Below are 9,064 nucleotides of genomic sequence, written 5' to 3'. Positions count from 1 at the left end.
TCTCTGTCCATGAGCCACACATGTTTGCACTCACAGGTGATTTGGTGGGTTCGCAACATAGTTCTAATCTGTTCTTGTTGCAGTCCTAGGTGATCGATCTCCTTGAATACTTCTAGTTCACTGGGAGAGGAGAGGATAGGAGAAAAGAGAAACACAGCTGCTACTCTGTAGCCTCCTGCTTATTCATTTTTAATATAATTTTATTAGCTAAATTGTTACATACATAGAAAAAATAGAGCCAGTATAAAACTCCCAACATCTTTACATTAAAGGAGGGATATTTTGATAGACATAATGACAAATTTGAGGAAAAAGTTCTTGCATACAAATTCTTTCATTTTCACTTTTAAGTGTAATTTAATAATAGTTTACCAGATCAAGGCACTACAAGTGTACATAGTTCCACATTGTCTCTACCACCACAGTTCCATGCATCCCCTTCATCCAAAGATAACTGCCATAGTTTTCACAAAGTCTTAGCAACAGTTTGACTTTTTTAAAAAGAAGCTTATGTATTTCAATTCTTTATATTACACATATGAGAAAAACTATCCTGTAGTTGTCTTTCATATAAATGCAGGTCATTTGGTAACAGATATAAACTATACTAACAAGTGTGCTTGAATGGAATTACTAAAGAACTCTAGGTACTATGTATGATAAGAAGTATGAGAAAAACACAAAACAAAAAAAATAGATATAAGAAAGATTAAAGAGTATTAGAGAGAAAATAATGTACTTTAAAAAGGACTGTATCCGCAATGATGACTGCCTTCGAGCACGTGTTAGACTGCTGACCAGGGTGATGCCACTGGGAGTATGAGCCAGGCTTCAGAAGGGGCGCCCTGGGCGAGCCCGTGCCTGCTTTCCCGCTCAGCTCATGGCCTGGTTCGAGCCCGGGGATCCCCACCTGTAGGGGAGTCGCTTCACAAGAGGTGAAGCAGGTCTGCAGGTGTCTTTCTCTCCCCCTCTCTGTCTTACCCTCCTCTCTCCATTTCTCTCTGTCCTATCCAAATATATCAACAACTACAACAATAAAAGAACAAGGGCAACAAAAAGGGAATAAATAAATAAATAAATAAATATTAAAAAGGACTATATGCATGTAAATGTTGTCGTTAAAAGTTCGGGGCTCTAGTAGGCCGGGCTAGCTTCGCCGAGGTAGAGAGACTCGAGGATACACGGCTGGGCAGAGAAGCTGTATTTCTTTATTCACGAGCAACTATTCAAAAACTAACCTAAACTAACCACCACACAGATCTGTCCTGCATCTTTTTCCTCCTGAGGCAAGAACTCAAGTCCATAAGAGCAGGGGGCGAAGAGAAGGGGGTGCAGGAAACTAGCAGGGGCCAAACCACAATCTGGGGGGTGGGGGCCGAGACCAAACCAATGTGAAGCATAGCAACAAAATGTGTTATACATAAAAATACTATATATATATATTTACATCTAAGAGAATCTTGTTAAAAAACTGTTCTTGTAATAGAAGGGAAAACACATAGCAGAACTTGTATTATAGTTGGTGTATTGCACCAAAGTAAAAGACGGGTAGGAGGCCCTGAGGGTTCAGGTCCTAGAACATGATGGCAGAGGAAAACCTAGTGGGGGTTGAGTGGAAATTTGAAAAACTGAGAAATGTTACACATGTACAAACTATTGTATTTTACTGTTGACTATAAGCCATTAATCCCCCAATTAAGAAATTATAAACACCATTCTTGTTTCACTATTCTTTTTATTTGTCTGTTTGTTTGTATCATTTTTTTTTAAAATAATAACTAACAAGATTGTCGGATAAGAGGGATCCAATTCAAGACCACACAATTCTCACCACCAGAGTTCCCATCCCCTCCATTGGAAGCTTTCCTATTCTTTATCCCTCTGGGAGTATGGACCCAGGATCACTATGGGGTGCAGAAGGTGGAAAGTCTGGATTCTGTAGTTTCTTCTCCACTGAACATGGGTGTTGGAAGGTCGACTTATCCTCCCAGCCTGTTTCTATCTTTCCCTCGTCTCATGCTTTAAAGTTGTCTCATGTTTCTATGGCTTGTTTTTCTGGATTCATTTTATTGTTCATTGCATTGTTGAGGGTTAAATGTACCTTGTTTTCTCCTCTGCAGCACTCCTCTCAGTAACTCTTGCAGAGAAGTTATGGTAATGACGAATTCATTTAGTTTTTCTATGTCTGATACTGTTTTGATTGCTCCTTCCTTTTTGAAATGATAGTCTTGCAGGGTAAAGTATGCAGTTATTATCTTTGAAAATCTTAAATATACCACTTCACTCTCTCCTTGTCTCCAACATTCCTGCAGAAAAGTTTAATGAAAGCCAGACTATGCTGCCTCTATAGGTTACTTTTTTCTATTCTCGGGCAGCTTGAAAACTTATTCTTTGTCCTTTATTTATTCCCTTTTGTTGCCCTTGTTGTTTTATTGTTGTAGTTATTATTGTTGTTACTGATGTCGTCGTTGTTGGATAGGACAGGGAGAAATGGAAAGAGGAGGGGAAGACAGAGAGGGGTAGAGAAAGATACCTGCAGACCTGCTTCACAGCCTGAGAAGCGACTCCCCTGCAGGTGGGGAGCCAGGGCCTCAAACCTGGATCCTTACGCCGGTCCTTGTGCTTTGCACCATGTGCGCTTAACCTGCTGCGTTACCGCCTGACTCCCTATTGCTGAATTTTTTTACTTTATTTTTTTTCTTTTATTTATTTATTTATTGGGAGGTTAATGTTTACAGTACAGTTGTTGGCACATGGTACAATTCCTTATCTCACCAAGATAGGTGTGTCTGCAAAACACTCTCATTTCCAAACTAGGTCCATCATCGTGCACCTCCCTACCCTGCCCGTTCTGCCTTCTTTCTCCAGACTTCTTTGCTTTGGCACAATGTAACACCAGTCCAAGTTTTACTTTGTATTTTCTCTTTCTGTTCTTGTTTATTAAATTCTGCCCATGAGTGAAATCATCCCATATTCATCCTCTTTCTGGCTGATCTCACTTAACATGGCTCCTTCAAGCCCCATCTTATTACTGAAATTTTAGAGTTTTAAAATACAGATGTTGTGAATCAGGTCAGTTCATAGACATTTGCTAAACAGTGCTTTCTCTCCAAATATAATTTTTCAATTTCCTAACTGCTTCTTTTCAAGAGTAGCATTCTTAATTTTGTTAAAGATACCAAAAGGGAACAGATATTTTGGACAGGGCCAGTTTCCTGGGCTTGAACTAGTGCAGTGCACAGCACCTCCAACTTAGAAATATTTTATATGTGACTTAATCTTCCATTGTCACCATTCTGAAACTCTTGTTAAAAAAAAAAGGGGGGGTCTCTTCACTATGAGTTTCTGTAATCAGTTCAGATTTTAGTCTTTGGGGGGAACTTTTGGTTTCATAACTATGACATTTTATTTAATTTAATAGCATAAAAATGAACTTTCTCTCTGGAGATATCATTGCTTCATCCTTGAAATCTATAATTCACTTTGAATTATATTTTATCTCTGGTGCAAGGTATGGATTGAAATTCATCTTTCTCTTCATAATTGTCTAATAGTGCACTACCATATACCATAAAGACTATCTTTACCCCACCGCATTGCCTTCATGTCATTGTCGAAGTCAGCTGTCCATATATGTGTCAACCTATTTTTGGACTCCATTAGTTAATAAATTTGCCTATACTGAGGCCAGTATCACCTTTCTTTTTATAGTGTTATAATTCATCTTGATGTCAGGTAGTTTTAGTTTTCTAAGTCTATTCTTTTGCCATTGCCATTTGATAAAATTCTTCTAATGTTTTGCTTTATTTTTAGCATATTTTCTCTATGAAATTTTGAATCTCCTCAGACAATCTTCCAACTTGGAATAGAAATAATACCTATGGATGTTAATTCCTTTGGATTTAAAAGTCATTTCTATTCAAAGATCTTTCATTTCAGGGCCAAGTAATGGTGTACCTGGTTGAGCACACATATATAATGTGGAAGGATTCAGGTGTCGGGTTGTGTGAGGGGGAGAGAGAAGAGACCAGGAACTTGTGGTAGAGCGGGAATGCAAATCTTTATTCATGAGGATGCCCCAGAATTGGGTGTGGGCACAGTGGCCACGTGGAGCTAGCAAAATGGCCGCCTCCCACTATACCCAACAGCCCTTCTCCAGGTTGGGTTGCGGAAGAGAAAAGAGCGAAAAGAGCAAAAGCGGAAATAGGAGAAGCTTTTATGGGAGGATTCTGGAAGTGGCAAGTCTGGACAGGATTGGCTAGGAAAGGGGGTGGAGAGAGGCAAAAGGTATGTTGGGAAGGTGGAAGCATCCTTAGCAACTGTTGCAATGGTTTTAATTGAATTAGCAATACGTGGTGGAGATCTGTAAATAATACTTGCATGGAAATATAGTGGTTTGTGGGCCCTGCCAGTGTTCGACCACATCTGCACACTTTCCCAACATTCAGGCTCAAGCTTCCAGTTTCCACCTGCAGGAAGGAAGCTTCACAAGTGGTGAAACGGTGCTGCAGGTGTCTTTCTGTTTCTCTCCCTCTTAATCTCCCTTTTAATTTCTCTATCTCTGTCTAAAATAAATAAATAAATAAATATTTTAAAAAGATCTTTCATTTTAATGCATATGTCCCAAGGGATAGGGTTGTAGTAGTATAAAGTCAAATATCATAAGCTTCTATGGTAACTCATATCCAGCTGAGTATCTGACTTTTTTGGAAAGAGAGTCTATAAACTAACCTCTTGTGGATAAGGAAACTCACCTTGAAGGTAGTAGAGAAGTGAGCCTCTAGAGACTTGTATTTATTACTACAAGTTAGCAGACATTGTTGTGCTAACTGTTTTGCCTGTAACAACTTATTTTATCTGAGATCCCTGTGGCTTCTTTTCTAGAAATATGCTCTAGAACTGGAGTCAGCAAACATTTTCTTCAAGGGAACAAATATTTTGGGGAGGACCAATTCCTGGGCTTGAATGAGTACAGTGCATAGCACCTCAAACTTAGAAATATTTAATAGTTGACTTAATATTCCATTGTCATCCTGTTGAAACTCTTGACAGTTAAAAGAAGTGGGGGGTCTCTTATTTTCACTATAAGTTGTATTTTCTGTAGTCAGTTCAGATTTTTAATATTTATTTATTTATTCCCTTTTTATTGCCCTTGTTTTTTATTGTTGTAGTTATTACTGTTGTTATTTATGTTGTTGCTGTTGGGTAGAGCAGAGAGAAATGGAGAGAGGAGGGGAAGACAGAGAGGGGGAGAGAAAGACACCTGCAGACCTGCTTCATAGCTTGTGAAGCGACTCCCCTGCAGCTGGGGAGCCAGAGACTCAACTGGGAACCTTACGCCAGGTCAGTTCAGATTTTATTCTTTGGGGGATTATATAGTGCTTGAACCACCCACTCAACTCCTCTCCTCTTAAATGAAAATAGCATAGACAATATAGAAACAGGGACCTTGAGTGTGTTTCAATAAACCTTTATAAACATTAAGATTCAAATTTAATATTATTTGTATATGTCAAGTGATGTCCATTCCCTAATAATGTACAAAGAGAAAAATCTATTCTTAGTTGAAAAACTGTTCCAAAACAAGTAGTAGCTCTATTTGGCTTGTGGGTTGGAATTTTCTTTATATATACATATATATATATATATACATATATATATATATTCCCTTTTGTTGCCCTTGTTATTTTTATTGTTGTAGTTATTATTGTTGTTGTTTTATTGATATCCTCATTGTTAGATAGGACAGAGAGAAATGGAGAGAGGAGGGGAAGACAGAGGGGGGAGAGAAGGATAGACACCTGCAGACCTGCTTCACCGCCTGTGAAGTGACTCCCCTGCAGGTGGGGAGCCAGGGGCTCGAACCAGGATCCTTATGCCAGTCCTTGTGCTTTGTGCCACCTGCACTTAACCTGCTGAGCTATCACTGACTCCGGGGTGGGAATTTTCTTATCCTGTTTTAGGAAAACTCTTGATATTGCATAAGTCACATGCACAGTAAGTTTATATCAGAATTGTTTCTGAATGTTCCAAACCAGAAACAAAAGTCCTCAAAGGTAAAAATGGCTAAGTGCATTATAGACTGTTAATAATATATAGTAGTTTATAATATATGACTGAAAGAAAGAAGCAAATTATAAAAGAGTACATGTAATATAATTTCACTTATATTTAGTTCAAAATTAGGAGATAGGGTGGTGGTGCACCTGGTTGAGTGTATGTATTACTGTGCTCAAGGACCCAGGTTCAAGCCCCCACTCCCCACCTGCAGGAGAATGCTTCATGAGTGATGAAGCAAGGCTACAAGAGTCTTTCTTTCTCTTTTTTCCTTCTATGTCTCTCCTCTGCTTCTCAATTTCTCTCTATTCTATCTAATAAAATAGAAAGAAAAAATAAGCAATACTAGACATACATAAAATGAAAATAAAGCTAAAATGAAAATAAAAATAAATGTAGAAAGTGCCAGGAAATAGCTCAGTAAGTAGGTCAAGCCCACTGTGTGAAGCTCAGGTATACATGGACAGGCAGTACCAGAGGAGCTCCATAAATGGTGAAGTAGAACTTTGGTGTCTTTCTCTTTTTTCTCTCTTTTATTCTTATTTTTTATTTATTGTTATTATTGCTCTCCAGGGCTTCACTGGGGTTTCCTGGTATGTACAATTCCACACCATCAACAGTGGAATTTTTTTTTTTAGGTGGAGGGTAAGAGTTAGAGTTGGAGAGAGCAGGGGCCAGGTGGTGGCACACCTGGTGGAGCGCACATGTTATAGTGCACAAGGACCCAGGTTTGAGCCCCTGGTTCCCACTTGCAGGGGAAATGCTTCATAAGTGGTGAGGCAGGGCTTCAGGTCGGTCGGTCTCTCTCTCTCTCTCTCCCTTCCTCTCTCCCTTCCTCCCTCCCTGTCTCCCCTTCCCTCTCAATTTCTGGCTGTCTCTATCCAATAAATAAATAAAGATTAAAGAGAGAGGGTGAGGGAAATTGCTCTACAAGGCTTTCCTGGTGCTGTATTAAAAAAAAAAAAAGTAAAAGAAAGGTTATAAAAATGGTCTAGTGAATAAAGCATTGGTTTCCTCAGCATGAGTACCCAAGTTTGAGCGCCATCGTCTTATGTGTCAGAGTGATATGGTGGTTCTCTCTCTCTCTTCTCAAAAGAAAAGAAAAAAAAAGGAAGAAAGTTCTAATACAAGAAGGGAAGAAAGAAAAGATATAAGAAATATCAAGAAAATGGTTACATTTTGGGAGGGGACTTCTTGACAAAGTTTTATCAAAGTCATATTTGTCTGGGTGTTTGTACAATATTTACTCTGTAAGCCATACATTATATATTTATACCTCTTCTCTGAAATGTATAACTCAATTTAAAATTTTCAGTTCTGAATTCTAAACTTAAGCTGGCATTTGGAGCTCTATTTCATAGTGAGGTTGGGGGAGGGGAAGCAGCATGCCTAGGCCACATGTTTTCAACTTCTTGAAGATTCTCTGACACAATTTTCAAGACCTTTGGCACCCATCTGGCCGTGAGCTTCACACTTGCCAAGAAGAGTCTTGGCTTTTATAGAATTCAAATGTTTTTCTTTTCAGTTTACTTTCCTCTCAGACACTAATGTTCTCTGCCAAATTCCCTCAAGGTCAGATCCACATTATGATGGCTTCCATTGTCTTGAAGCCTTTTTGTTTACAGATTCCATCTTTCCTAATTTCAAAGTATAATTATAAATAATTTAATCATATTGAATTGGGCTGTAGATGTGTACTGGCTACTTTTCCTTAATCCCTTTGCCCCTCAGTGTTATTCTCTTATAAAGATTTTTATCTTCTGGCTTTCTATGTGGCTGTATATTGTTATTAGCTGGACAAGGCTAAATTGAAAGAAAAGAAAATTATATATATATGATGGAAAGAATATGAACTTAGAAGCAAACCAACCAGAGTCTAAAACTTCACTTCATCAACCAACTGTGTATTCTTAGTCAATAAGCCAACCTCTCTAAGCTTTTCTTTTCTTTCCATTTACTGAAGTGAAGGCTAATAACTAAGTGATAGAGCCATTGTGAGAATTGAATTTGCTAAGGCTAAACAAGAAAAACTGTGAAATGTACCTAGTTCTGCACATTGTGTCACTGCATGACTTAGAACTGTGGTTCTGTAATAAATATTAGTTTTCTCTTCCCTATCACTTCCTTTATTCTTTCTTATTTCCTTCTCCCTATTTATTTCTTACATCATGTCTTTTTCTTGCCTTTCTTCCATGCTCCCTTCTCTCTTTCTCTCTTTCTTCCCTTCTTTCTTTCTCTCTTTCTCTTCTCTTTCTTTATTAATTTCTACAATTCCACTGTTCTTAGAAAACTAATTTTATTTTTAGATTAAGAGTGGGGGTAGAGTATAGAAGGAAAGAAAAAAAATTAGGAGAAACACCACAACACTATTCCACTGCTTGTGAAGCTCCTTCTCCCACCCCTTAACCTCCTTTGAGGTGCTCCCATGTGGTGGCAGTGGGCTGGAACTTTGGTTGTTGTGAATGGCAAATTGTGTGCATGGCAAATCTACTGAATAGACTATCTCCTGGTACTGCTTCTTTCCTTTCCTTTCCTTTCCTTTCCTTTCCTTTCCTTTCCTTTCCTTTCCTTTCCTTCCCTTCCCTTCCCTTCCCTTCCCTTCCCTTCCCTTCCCTTCCCTTCCCTTCCCTTCCCTTCCCTTCCCTTCCCTTCCCTTCCCTTCTCCTTCCTTCCTTCCTTCCTTCTTTCCTTCCTTCCATTCTTTCTTTTTGTTTTTGTTTCCTTTCTTTACTTTTCCTCTTTCTTTCTTTCTTTCTTTCTTTCATCCTTTCTTTTTTCCTTCCTTCCTTTTTTTCTGCCACCAGGGCCATCTCTGGGGCTAGGTGCTGACATTATGAATCACTGCTCCCAGCAATGACTTTTTTCTTTGCATTTTGATAGCACATAAAGAAATTGGGAGGGGGGTTGAAGAGACCGACAGGGAGAAAAAGAGAGACATCTGCAGATCTGATTCATGACTTGTGGATGAAGGTGGGGCTACAGGTGGGGCTGGCTGCTTGAACCCAGT

General features: G+C 38.9%; 1 non-coding gene across 1 annotated transcript; it reads left to right on the top strand.

Annotated features, from left to right (window-relative positions):
- Nucleotides 1-758: 758 nt before the first annotated feature.
- Nucleotides 759-825, top strand: LOC132541108 (small nucleolar RNA SNORD104). Its single transcript, XR_009552283.1, has one exon. It is a non-coding gene; the product is annotated as a small nucleolar RNA SNORD104 (small nucleolar RNA).
- Nucleotides 826-9,064: the final 8,239 nt, after the last annotated feature.

Source organism: Erinaceus europaeus, chromosome 10 (genome assembly GCF_950295315.1).
Source record: "Erinaceus europaeus chromosome 10, mEriEur2.1, whole genome shotgun sequence".
NCBI classification, from domain to species: Eukaryota; Metazoa; Chordata; class Mammalia; order Eulipotyphla; family Erinaceidae; genus Erinaceus; species Erinaceus europaeus.
The sequence above is the reverse complement of the archived record's forward strand: the minus strand, read 5'-3'. Positions and strand labels throughout refer to the sequence as shown.